Source organism: Schistocerca americana, chromosome 3 (assembly GCF_021461395.2).
Source record: "Schistocerca americana isolate TAMUIC-IGC-003095 chromosome 3, iqSchAmer2.1, whole genome shotgun sequence".
In the NCBI taxonomy this organism is placed as follows: domain Eukaryota; kingdom Metazoa; phylum Arthropoda; class Insecta; order Orthoptera; family Acrididae; genus Schistocerca; species Schistocerca americana.
In genome coordinates, this window is record NC_060121.1 from 277,638,671 (window position 1) to 277,651,545 (window position 12,875).

A 12,875-nucleotide genomic window follows, 5' to 3' on the forward strand; every position below is an offset into this window, starting at 1 on the left:
TAGTCTTAACAGGTAGAAAAATACTCCGTTACGATTCAACTAAACTAGTCTACAATTAGCACTCGCACAATTACAACGCGCGTACGGGGAGGGAAGTGTCGCCTCGGCCACGGGAGAACTGCTCCTGTATTCGGTGTGTGCTGAGCGGTACTGTCGAAGCTACAGTGGAGGGGGGGAAAGCCGTCTACTGTCCGGTTGCCGCTTGTTTTTGTTGATGTTGTTGTTGCGTGGAGGCAGGAGGGAACAATTTCGAGCTATCTAGAGCGGCACACTGTCGTTAAGATTGCGCGCAGCCGGCGAGTGCGAGGGCGGCGGCGGGCGCTTGCAGCCGCGACGGCCGCGGGAGCAGGTCGCAGCGGGCCCGGCGGCGGCTGTGGCAGTGGCAGCGGCAGCGGCCGTTCTGCCAGCGCGGGCGGGCGTCGCAGCTCTTCTGGAGGTCGCACGCGGAGGAGCTTCGGCAGTGGCGCCGGGCTCGGGACCACATGCTTCGCTTCGCTTTACGGTGGACACCCGCGTCGGTCCGGCTCGGCTCTCTCTGGCTGGCTGCTGCTGCCTGCTGCGCCCAAGCTCAGGTTGCTGCCGGACTCCTCCGTTTTCTGACCGCGTGCCCGCACGACGGGTTGTGCGCCCGTCGCTCCGCTGCGAGTGCGTCTCAGTGTGTACGGGTGTGTGTGTATGTGTGGGTGCGCGCGCGCGGCGACGTGCGTGCGGCGGCGAGCGCGCCGGAGGACTGACTGGCTGCTGCCCGGGTGCGCTCGCCTATCGAACTGACTCCGCTCCGCGCGGCAGGCAGACTGGCTGGCGAGCTCGGCTGGCCGGCCCTACCACCGGCGCGACACTCACACAGACACACACGTAAATACACACTCACTCACACGTATATGCACACAGGAGCGCGCGCACATACACACGTACACACACACACATAAGCGCGCACGCTCACGATCGCACGGAGCAGGCCACACGCTTCTGCTACCACCACCACCACCACCACCTCCCCTACCACCACTACCACCGCCGCCGCCGCCACCTCCGCCGCAGCCACAGGCCGCAGCCGTCTGCTCCGTGTGCAGTGCTGCCAACCACGCGCCGTCGAACCTGTCTGGCGCGCCGGCGCTGCCAACCTCCTCTCGCTCGCTCTCTGTCTGGCTTCCCCCCCTCCGGCCGCGCCCCCCCTCCCCGCTGGCGGTCGCGCCAGACGCGTCGGCGTCTCGTCGTCTCGTCTCGCGTGTTTGCCGTCGCCGCCGCCGCTGGCGTCACGGACGCCCCTCCCTATCTCTCCCCACTCCACACCCCGTCTGCCTCCCTGCCCGGCGCGTCCGCGCTTTGCACTCGGCCTGTGCAGCGAGGGAGCTCTTGTCCGCCGCTACTGTTTCACTTTCTGTTTCTCTCCTCTCATCTATCCCCGCTTGGTGACCTCTGTCACGTAGTCTCCGTACCCAAAATATTTCCTCAAGGGCATCGTCCCTGTTGTTGTTGTGGTCTTCAGTCCTGAGACTGGTTTGATGCAGCTCTCCATGCTACTCTATCCTGTGCAAGCTTCTTCATCTCCCAGTACCTACTGCAGCCTACAGGCTTCTGAAAGTGCTTAGTGTATTCATTCACCTCTCGGTCTCCCTCTACGATTTTTACCCTTCACCCTGCCCTCCAGTACTAAATTGGCGATCCCTTGATGCCTCAGAACATGTCCTACCAACCGATCCCGGCTTCTAGTCAAGTTGTGCCACAAACTCCTCTTCTCCCCAATTCTATTCAATACCTCCTCATTAGTTATGTGATCTACCCATCTAATCTTCGGCATTCTTCTGTAGCACCACATTTCGAAAGTTTCTATTCTCTTCTTGTCCAATCTATTTATCGTCCATGTTTCACTTCCATACATGGCTACACACCATACAAATACCTTCAGAAACGACTTCCTGACACTTAAATCAATACTCGATGTTAACAAATTTCTCATCTTCAGAAATGCTTTCCTTGCCATTGCCAGTCTCCATTTTATATCCTCTCTACTTCGACCATCATCAGTTATTTTGCTCCCCAAATAGCAAAACTCTTTTACTACCTTAAATGTCTCATTTCCTAATCTAATTCCCTCAGCATCACCCGAGTTAACTCGACTACATTCCATTATCCTCTCTTTGCTTTTGTTGATGCTCACATACATCGCCTAAAAGTCAGTCAGGAGCCTGAGTGCACTTGTAGGGAAACTGCATTCTCGGAACACAGTAGATGCCACAGACGAACACGTCAACACGAAAGAGTGGCACCGAGTGACCTAGCAGTCTCACTGTGACATCTGCATATACAGGGTGAACCCTAACTCCAGCGACAAACTCTTAGTTGAGGGATATCTTCATAGGTGCCCCCCACACCCGTGCAATCTAAAGTACAAAGTTTTTATCGATTTATTAGGTTGGTGCATAAATTCGTAAGGTTTTTGTTTTGCATACTGCTGTTCTGGGTGGTATGGGTTTAGTTATCGATTGTCATTTGGAGATAGTGAGTGGAGCTGTCGACGCTAGGAGAAAGAGTGTTAAGTGGAGAAATCCTGACATTTCTGACATATTCTGTTTCGGTTCAATAGAGGGATGACAGCAGCGGCGGCAACCAGAAACATTTGTGCCCTGTGTGGGGATAATGTCACTGGACAGAGCGCAGCAAGAAAATGATTTTCTCGTTTTAAGGGGGATCGTTTTGACATTAGTGACTCTCCACGTTTTCTTCAGGGTTAGATGAATATCGCTTAAACGCATTAACCCACAATAATCTACAAACGGCAGATATGCTGAAACGTGATCATTTCACCATCGTGCGACATTTGCATGCAAAGGGGAAGGACCAAAAGTCGGTTGTGTGGGTATCGTTGTATGATATGAGCGAAAAGCACAAAAATCAGCGGGTAGCCACACGTGCATCTCCACTTGCTCGTCATCAGTTGTCTCGCGAACAACACCAACCATTCCTATCCTGTATCGTTAGTACTGACGAGAAACAGTGTCTTCATCTTAACATAGAGAAAGAAATGAATGGTTAATCCCAAACAAATCAGCAACTCCTCGTACGAAAACCTGCGCGCATCCTCAAAAGATAAATCTGGTGGAACAGCGATGGTATGGTATTCTATGAATTGTTCCCTCGAGGTGTAACCATCACTGCTGACATTTATTGTCAACAATCGAGACGTCTTGCAGACGCAGTCCAAGAACAAAGCCTAGGAAGATTGTGTGGAATGGTGCTATTCCACGATAACGGCCGCCCGCATTAGGCTAGACGCCAAAAACACTATATAGGAGTTGGGTTGGCGAGTCATTTCGCACTCACGTTATTCACCGGATGTTGCACCCTCAGGTTCTCACCTTTTGCGTTCCCTGTCGAACAACCTTCAAGGAACTTCCATTCCGGATGAAAATGGGCTCTGAACATGACTCGACGAATTCTTCGGCTCAAAAGCCACGTGATTTCTAGAGTCGCGGAATCGAAAAGTTATCGCAGCGTTGGCAGTCTGTTGTGAATAGTGAAGGAGAATATATTATTGATGACTAAAGTCTCTGTTATGTGTTTCTGTTGTGTTTATTAAACTTCCGGAAATACGCTACGAACTTATGAACCAACCCAGTGTACTGTGGATACAGAATAATACTGAAATTATGATTTATTCAGTTAGTTGCCCTAATCACCCTTGTTTTTCTGCCAATACCTCCACAGCGGTGAAGAAACTTGTAACATGGCATAATCAAATCGTACGACACACAACACGGAGAATGCAACGACCTCAGATGCAAAAGTATGATGATGTGATTGCCATCTGTGCGGGAACACCTCAGCATAGCGTCTTCGTGCCGCGCTTCAAAAATGTGTGTGAAATCTTATGGGACTTAACTGCTAAGGTCATCAGTCCCTAAGCTTACACACTACTTAACCTAAATTATCCTAAGGACAAACACACACGCCGGCCGAAGTGGTCGTGCGGTTAAAGGCGCTGCAGTCTGGAACCGCAAGACCGCTACGGTCGCAGGTTCGAATCCTGCCTCGGGCATGGATGTTTGTGATGTCCTTAGGTTAGTTAGGTTTAACTAGTTCTAAGTTCTAGGGGACTAATGACCTCAGCAGTTGAGTCCCATAGTGCTCAGAGCTATTTGAACCTATTTTTGAAACACACACACCCATGCCCGAGGGAGGACTCGAACCTTCGCCGGGACCAGCCGCACAGTCCATGACCGCAGCGCCATAGACCGCTCGGCTAATCCCGCGCGGCTGCCGCGCTTCCATTACTCTTAGTGAACCCTTACACGAGGTGCATATCGGCCAACTCTTCCTCAGTAATCCTGTCCATAGTACTGCGGTGCATCAAACTGTTAACGCACAACGAATACTTCCAGAAAACAAAATCTTAGAACGCAGAAGTGCTGAAAGCAAACCCAAGGGTAACGAGTTGAAGGGGGCATTACTGTTGTCAACAGCAGATAACGTGAGCGAATGAAAGCAACACACACAGCTCAACCTTCGACACGTACAGTGTTTCCAGTGCAGCATAGATACAAAGCGAACTGCGGCAAGAAACCAAACGAAATGCAACAACTCTTTAACGAGCCGTCGGGGACCGTGAATCCATTGTACCAAAATACTCAGAAAGTATCTCGGAACAACCGCTGAAATTCTGTAGACAGAGTTCTGGTCCATCATATATACCTCACAAGTCACTGAGCAGTGCATGGTGGAGGGTACGTTGTATCGGTATTATCAAATTTCTTTTGTATTCCACTCGTGAATACTCCCTGACCTCCCTTATCTTATACTCGTGATCTAAGGTGAGTATATTTCTGGAAGTCGAAGGTAGGACGAATTCTAAAGCTTCTCACTTCTCAGAATGCAGCAGTGCACTGACATTGTTATGCACTACAACGAGATACACAGCGGGCAGCAAATGATAATATAACAAACATAATCTAAAATATAAGCACGTTCATAGTTAACGTCTAATTATAATACTCTTAAACCGTATAAGTTAGTAAACAGGACACAACACATTCGTGCGCTGCGGGATTGTTTACAAACAAAGTGAATGAAGAACCTATTAGGTATGTTATACGTCCTACAATACGAACGCCAACGGAATACAGGCGAAAGCATTATGGTTACCTCAGTAATACCAACTTCAGCGCAAGAATTATTGAAGACAACGAACTTGAGCGCATCGTCAAGTAGTCTTGCGCGAATGCCTTATGGCTTATATAATGCGGCGCGTCGAAGCTTGTTAGATTAGAGAGACGATATTGAAATAACGTATAACCTTTGCAATTACACAAATATAAATAGTTATATTTTGAAGCCTTATACGATCAAGAATTTGATTTGATTTCGAAAACACGGAACATTTAGGAGACCCAACAGAGACCAATGGGGTCAGGGGACTAGACTCCAAAAATCGGAACGTCTGATCACTTTACGTGATCCTATCTCCAAATCAGCTAATCCCGTTTCCAATTTAGTCAGCACGACGGCTGTTTCTGTTAGGTTCAGTATAAGAGGTGTATAACTTCTTTCTCAGTCTGGTATTTCTTCCTCTTCTCCGCTGTGCAAAGTGTCACTTCGCTCAGATTAGTGGATATTTTGGAAAAATACGGAACATGATAAATCAAGCACATTTCAAAATACTGTTGAGCATTTGAATGGGAGCACAAATCGATTGTGCTGCTGGAACAGCTTTTCCAAAATCAACGTTGCAGTGTTTTCACGACCAGGCAGACGCCCCTGTTGGGAGATCGGAATACGAAAACAGATTTTGGGTTCAAATGGCTCTGAGCACTATGGGACTTAACTTCTGTGGTCATCAGTCCCCCAGAACTTAGAACTACTTAAACCTAACTAACCTAAGGACATCACACACATCCATGCCCGAGGCCTAGAACCGTTCGGCCACACGGACGGCAATGACTTAACAGTAAGTAAGAAATTCTGTAGCGGATTGTCAGGAGATCAGTAGTTCAGAATGACTTAACAGTATTGTATCCTGAGAATCTTCCTTGTACATAATTACTGCGGCGCTTCAGTCTGGAACCGCGCGACCGCTACGATCGCAGGTTCGAATCCTGCCTCGGGCATGGATGTGTGTGATGTCCTTATGTTAGTTAGGTTTAAGTAGTTCTAAGTTCTAAGGGGCTGATGACCTCAGATGTTAAGTCCCATAGCGCTCAGAATCATTTGAACCATTTGAATTACTTCGGATCCTCATTACGTATTTTTTTCTGTCATCTACATTTACAGTCGACATGGCACGATGAAATGTGTCGCAGAGGACACTTTATAATGTTTTCTCTGTCTCAGACAATATTTTTTGTAGCTTTTTAAAATGATTAATTTCTTCGAGTGACGCACGAAATCACTGTGCGCCTGCAATGGACTATTAAATGTGTGATTTTTCATAGAAAATCTTCAGCGTCAAACAAAATAATAGCTTTGGTACTGAAATTTCTGTCGTGTAATAAAAGTGGCTAATGTTGGAAGTGTCGGAATTTCTATTGGATAGTAAATTGCGATTGTTTATGGGCATTCAGTACTTTTGGTCTCCAATTTCAGTTATTAAAACGGAATGAAAGTTACCGTCGACATCAACATCAACGGAGATGGATTAACTGGCAGAATAACTTGAGACGGTCCTAAGTCAGTTCATCCATCTGGACAAATGCATCCAGGAACGTGACGTGCGTTGCGGTTAACCATTATTCGCCTCATCATGAGCCTACCGGTTACATCTAATAGAGCATCATAATCGGGAGAGGACAAAACTTTTGCTCGAGGGTTTTGTCTGGCAGCCGAAAGTGCTTTTGTCTTCGTAAATACCTTTTATATCGAAAATATTTTAGCTGCGTTTGTTATTAAGATTTAACATTAAGTTGTATGTCCCATAATAACTGTCAGGTGGAAATGGCTGCTAGGTCAGGAAAAAACAGAATGCAATTCTGCGTCATTAGGACCATGGCTGTCAAAGAGCTGTGCCTGCATATCAACGTATGTGTTGATAACTCCTTCACGTGATGTTACTTGTGATTTGAACACAGGCTGTCTAATGCAAACGCGGTGTGCAACTTTTTCTATTTAACTAGCTTAGTACCCTCTGCTTCGCTCTCATAGACTGTGTGGTCTGTATTTCTTTAATTGAACTTATGTGTTGTTACGCCCAATGTCCATGTGTAGATCTTTACATGGCTGCCAGTCTTTGCATAACTGAAGTGTGGATGTAGCGAGTCAAAAGAAGAAAGGGTTCTATCGTTATTAGCGCCCGTCTTACGCTCCGTCCTGAATTCTCTCATTTCAAATGGATATCCCTGTACATGGAATCGCATTTAAACTTGCTATCTATTTTGTCATCAGTAACGATTAGTTTACGTTGCAATTACAATAAGAATAATTTTGTAACATATATTACGCCTACTGAAAAAGTAATGTATTAAAGATCTGTTTCTTTTTCTATGTTATCCTGACAAAGCGGAATTGTGGTGGTGACTATTAAATAGCTTTCTTTGATTTAGTTCACAAATTGTAACACCTTCTACACTTTTCACGCTAATTAAGGCCACAGAAGCATGGTCTTTTCCGAATATACTTCTGACCAAAAAGCGATTCTGCTTTCATAATGAAATATTTCCGGAAACTTGTCATCCCCTAGTTCACCCCCTTCATCTACATCTACATCTACGTGATTACTCTGCTATTCACAATAAAGTGCCTGGCAGAGGGTTCAATAAACCACTTTCAAGCTGTCTCTCTACCGTTCCACTCTCGAACGGCACGCGTGAAAAACGAGCCCAGCCCTTATTTCTCTTATTTTATCGTGTTGATCATTTCTCCCTATGTAGGTGGCTGCCAGCAGAATGTTTTCGCAATCGGTGGAGAAAACTGATAATTGAAATTTCATGAGAAGATCCCGTCGCAACGAAAAACGCCTTTGTTTTAGCTACACTCCTGGAAATTGAAATAAGAACACCGTGAATTCATTGTCCCAGGATAGGGAAACTTTATTGACACATTCCTGGGGTCCGATACATCACATGATCACACTGACAGAACCACAGGCACATAGACACAGGCAACAGAGCATGCACAATGTCGGCACTAGTACAGTGTATATCCACCTTTCGCAGCAATGCAGGCTGCTATTCTCCCATGGAGACGATCGTAGAGATGCTGGATGTAGTCCTGTGGAACGGCTTGCCATGCCATTTCCACCTGGCGCCTCAGTTGGACCAGCGTTCGTGCAGGACGTGCAGACCGCGTGAGACGACGCTTCATCCAGTCCCAAACATGCTCAATGGGGGACAGATCCGGAGATCTTGCTGGCCAGGGTAGTTGACTTACACCTTCTAGAGCACGTTGGGTGGCACGGGATACATGCCGACGTGCATTGTCCTGTTGGAACAGCAAGTTCCCTTGCCGGTCTAGGAATGGTAGAACGATGGGTTCGATGACGGTTTGGATGTACCGTACACTATTCAGTGTCCCCTCGACGATCACCAGTGGTGTACGGCCAGTGTAGGAGATCGCTCCCCACACCATGATGCCGGGTGTTGGCCCTGTGTGCCTCGGTCGTATGCAGTCCTGATTGTGGCGCTCACCTGCACGGCGCCAAACACGCATACGACCATCATTGGCACCAAGGCAGAAGCGACTCTCATCGCTGAAGACGACACGTCTCCATTCGTCCCTCCATTCACGCCTGTCGCGACACCACTGGAGGCGGGCTGCACGATGTTGGGGCGTGAGCGGAAGACGGCCTAACGGTGTGCGGGACCGTAGCCCAGCTTCATGGAGACGGTTGCGAATGGTCCTCACCGATACCCCAGGAGCAACAGTGTCCCTAATTTGCTGGGAAATGGCGGTGCGGTCCCCTACGGCACTGCGTAGGATCCTACGGTCTTGGCGTGCATCTGTGCGTCGCTGCGGTCCGGTCCCAGGTCGACGGGCACGTGCACCTTCCGCCGACCACTGGCGACAACATCGATGTACTGTGGAGACGTGTTGAGCAATTCGGCGGTACGTCCACCCGGCCTCCCGCATGCCCACTATACGCCCTCGCTCAAAGTCCGTCAACTGCACATACGGTTCACGTCCACGCTGTCGCGGCATGCTACCAGTGTTAAAGACTGCGATGGAGCTCCGTATGCCACGGCAAACTGGCTGACACTGACGGCGGCGGTGCACAAATGCGGCGCAGCTAGCGCCATTCGACGGCCAACACCGCGGTTCCTGGTGTGTCCGCTGTGCCGTGCGTGTGATCATTGCTTGTACAGCCCTCTCGCAGTGTCCGGAGCAAGTATGGTGGGTCTGACACACCGGTGTCAATGTGTTTTTTTTCCATTTCCAGGAGTGTATTTAGCGATAATACAAACCTAGCTGCCCTTCTTTGTACTTTTTCGATGTCATCCGTCAGTCCCACCAGATGCGGATCCCACACCGCACAACAAAACTCCAGAATAGGGCGGACAAGCGTGGTGTAAGCAGTCTCTTTAGTAGACCTGTTGCACCTTCACCTTCTAAGTGTTCTGCCAATGAATCGCAGTCTTTGCTTTGCTGTACCCACAATATTATCTTTGTGATCGTTCCAGTTTGATTTTTTTGTAATTGCAATCCCTAAGTATTTAGCTGAATTTACAGCCTTCAGATTTGTGTGACTTATCGCGTAATCGAAATTTAGCTGATTTCTTTTAGTACTCATGTGAATAGCTTCACGCTTTTCTTTATTCAGGATTAATTGACACTTTTCGCACCATACAGATATCTTACCTAAATCATTTTGCGAGTCGTTTTGATCACCTGATGACTTTACAAGACAGTAAATGACAGCATCATCTGCAAACAATCTAAGACGGCTACTCAGATTGTCTCGTATGTCGTTAATATAGATCAGGAGCAATAGAGAACCTACAACACTTCCTTGGGGAACGCTGGATATTACTTATGTTTTACTGATGACTTTCCGTCTATTACTGCGAACTGTGACTTTTCTGACAGGAGCTGAATTTCCAAAAACACTGAAACACGTATATTTTATTTCTAACCGAGAAGTCAAATACCATTCTCATAGATGTAACTTTAAGAATGATTTAACGCAAAAAAAAAAAAAAATAACACTTCCATCCACTATTCCATCCATTTAGGGGTTGAATTTCCAAAATGCTGAAACACGTATTTTTTGTTTCTGATTGAGAAACAAGATTATGGTTTTCGTAGTTTTAGTTTAAAAATTGCGTTAATACCTTTCATCCCATATTTCCCGCGTTAGGGACGAAATTTTGAAAAATATCTTCCTAAACGATACCCACAGTATAAAATCAAAAGCCTCTCCAAAGGTTTGGGCTGGGCTGGGCGATGATGAGTCAGTGAAACATTCAGGATGTTTTCTTTTCGAAAACGTAAGAAACTCGTGAACAAACGTGGCGGTATGAATTGGTGTTCAAAATGGCTCTGAGTACTATGGGACTTAACTTCTGAGGTCATCAGTCCCCTAGAACTTAGAACTACTTAAACCTAACTAACCTAAGGACATCACACACATCCATGCCCGAGGCAGGATTCGATATGAGAGATTTACCCCTAGTTATATGATCCATTTGTAAGGAGTTTTGCAACAATAGTATTTTATGAATCGAGCCAAAATATTGATCATACTTTTGTATCTCATTGTTAAAACGAGTTTCAAAGTCAGTTGACTAATAGGTTATATGTCAAGACGATTGTTAGCGCTGTTCTGTTGGCACGTAGTGGCAGTGACACAGCATTGCCTGGAATTATCAAATATGTGCTTAGTGACCATTTGTAATACAAATATTAGTGCTAATGGGAGCTTAAGAAAGGTGACAAATATCATAGGGTAGAACTGTTTATCTAGGCTGTTGGTTATTGTTGTGTCGGTAGCTGGGCCGACACCGTGAAGTTGAGATGGCTGAAAAGGCAAGCTAGACTAACGCAGACGGGCGTGAAGTACTGGAACAGGATACGTAATTAATGTTAGGAAGAAAAGTACGGAGCAGGTTTAATACTTAACTTTACTAAATCATGGTGGTACATCGATCTTGACGATACACAGGAGACTTTAAGTACAATCACTGTATGGCTAATGGCGCCTTGCTAGTTCGTAGCCATTAACTTAGCTGATGGCTATTCTGTCTCTCGGCTAATGAGAGAGAAAGGCTTCGTACATCTGGTCGGTAGCTAGGTTCTCGTACAACTGGGGCGAGTGCTCTCTCGTATCACGAGACCTGCCTTGGTGGTGGCGCTAGGTCTGCGATTACACAGTGGCGACACGCGGGTCCGACATGTACTAAATGGACCGCGGCCGATTTAAGCTACCACCTAGCAAGTGTGGTGTCTGGCGGTGACACCACAGTTATCATTTAGTAGTTGCAGTCCTGTGATTCTTTCGAGAATCTGGATCATCAGATATATAGAAACTTTTGACGCTTTAGATATATCGATTAAGTGTTCAGTGCTTCTCTGCGTATTACTTTGAACATTGCCTTTTTCTCGTGTTATTGTCCAGTGCGCTTCTTGAAGATAAAATTTGGTCTTCAAGGGTGAAGCCAGAGAGGGACAGCAGAGAACTGCTGGTCCGCCATCCCTCCCCCCACCCCTGCTTCGTTCTGTAGGAAGCTAAAACTTGCAATTGATGTTGATTGGTAGCAAGTGAACCCAGAGCATTTGTCGTGAAGTCTCAAAGCTATTTCTCCGACCGCATGCGTGGCGGGTAAAGTCAGTGTTCCAAGGGACTCGGGTAAGGCGGCCCTGTTTCCTGTGGCGCATGTTTCAAATCGGGTAGCGTACGCGGCCCATTTCCTTCCCCACCCTTTCCTAACGACCTTTTCGAGACGTAAAGACCGCTACACAAGTAACTGCATGCTTGAGAAGGACACATCGTCAAACCTTTTGCACAAGCATGCAGAAGTCCCACACACCGCCACACGGCTTAGTCACATTTGTGCAATCATCAGTTTCAGTTTTTTTTATTTCTTTATTTTGGCTTCGGGTTACAAGTACCATGTAACCAACAATGGATATAAAGTGGCAAAGAAATATAACCGCAAAAGAGCAGAGTAGCACAAAATTGCCAAGTTAACATATAAACACACTCTTAAAGTAAAATAAAAGCGTAATTAGGCAAACAAAAGAGAGCTGACGGCAGTGATGACAATTATATTGGGCAGAGTTACAAATAGCACTATACAGCAACATTATGACAAACATTCATATGCTCTTATTGGAAAAACACATTATAGGGCGAACGCCGTACATCATGTAATAAGTACAACAATAGCTGAAGAATAGAACTGCAAATAACATCATATAACAATGTGAGAATTTAGCATATAGATAGACGTACTTAAAATAAAAGAAAAATTATCTGCCTCGTGATGACTGGGTGTTGTGTGCTGTCTTTAGGTTAGTTAGGTTTAAGTAGTTCTAAGTTCTAGGGGACTGATGACCATAGATGTTAAGTCCCATAGTGCTCAGAGCCATTTGAACCATTTTTGAATAAAAGAAAAACCCAAAATGACAAATACAATACAACCAACGGTTGTGCCAGTAGAGCAATGACATAAATTGCACTAGAGAACAACAATGAAAATGTAATATACAAATAGAGGTCCGTACGCAAATTAAAACACGAAATTACGCACCCGATTACGAATCTGGCTGATACCATTTGAAAATGAAAACCTCGGAAACTCTTAATTAAATTTGGATGCCGGTGGTGTTCAGATAGCCTGTGAGCAAGTTACGTTTATCAAAACGGTGGAGTAAAACAGGGACACGTAGGGAGAGGGTAAACTCTCGCAACCAGTTTTTTACACACGTCTGATTGTGCATTCGTGCACTTG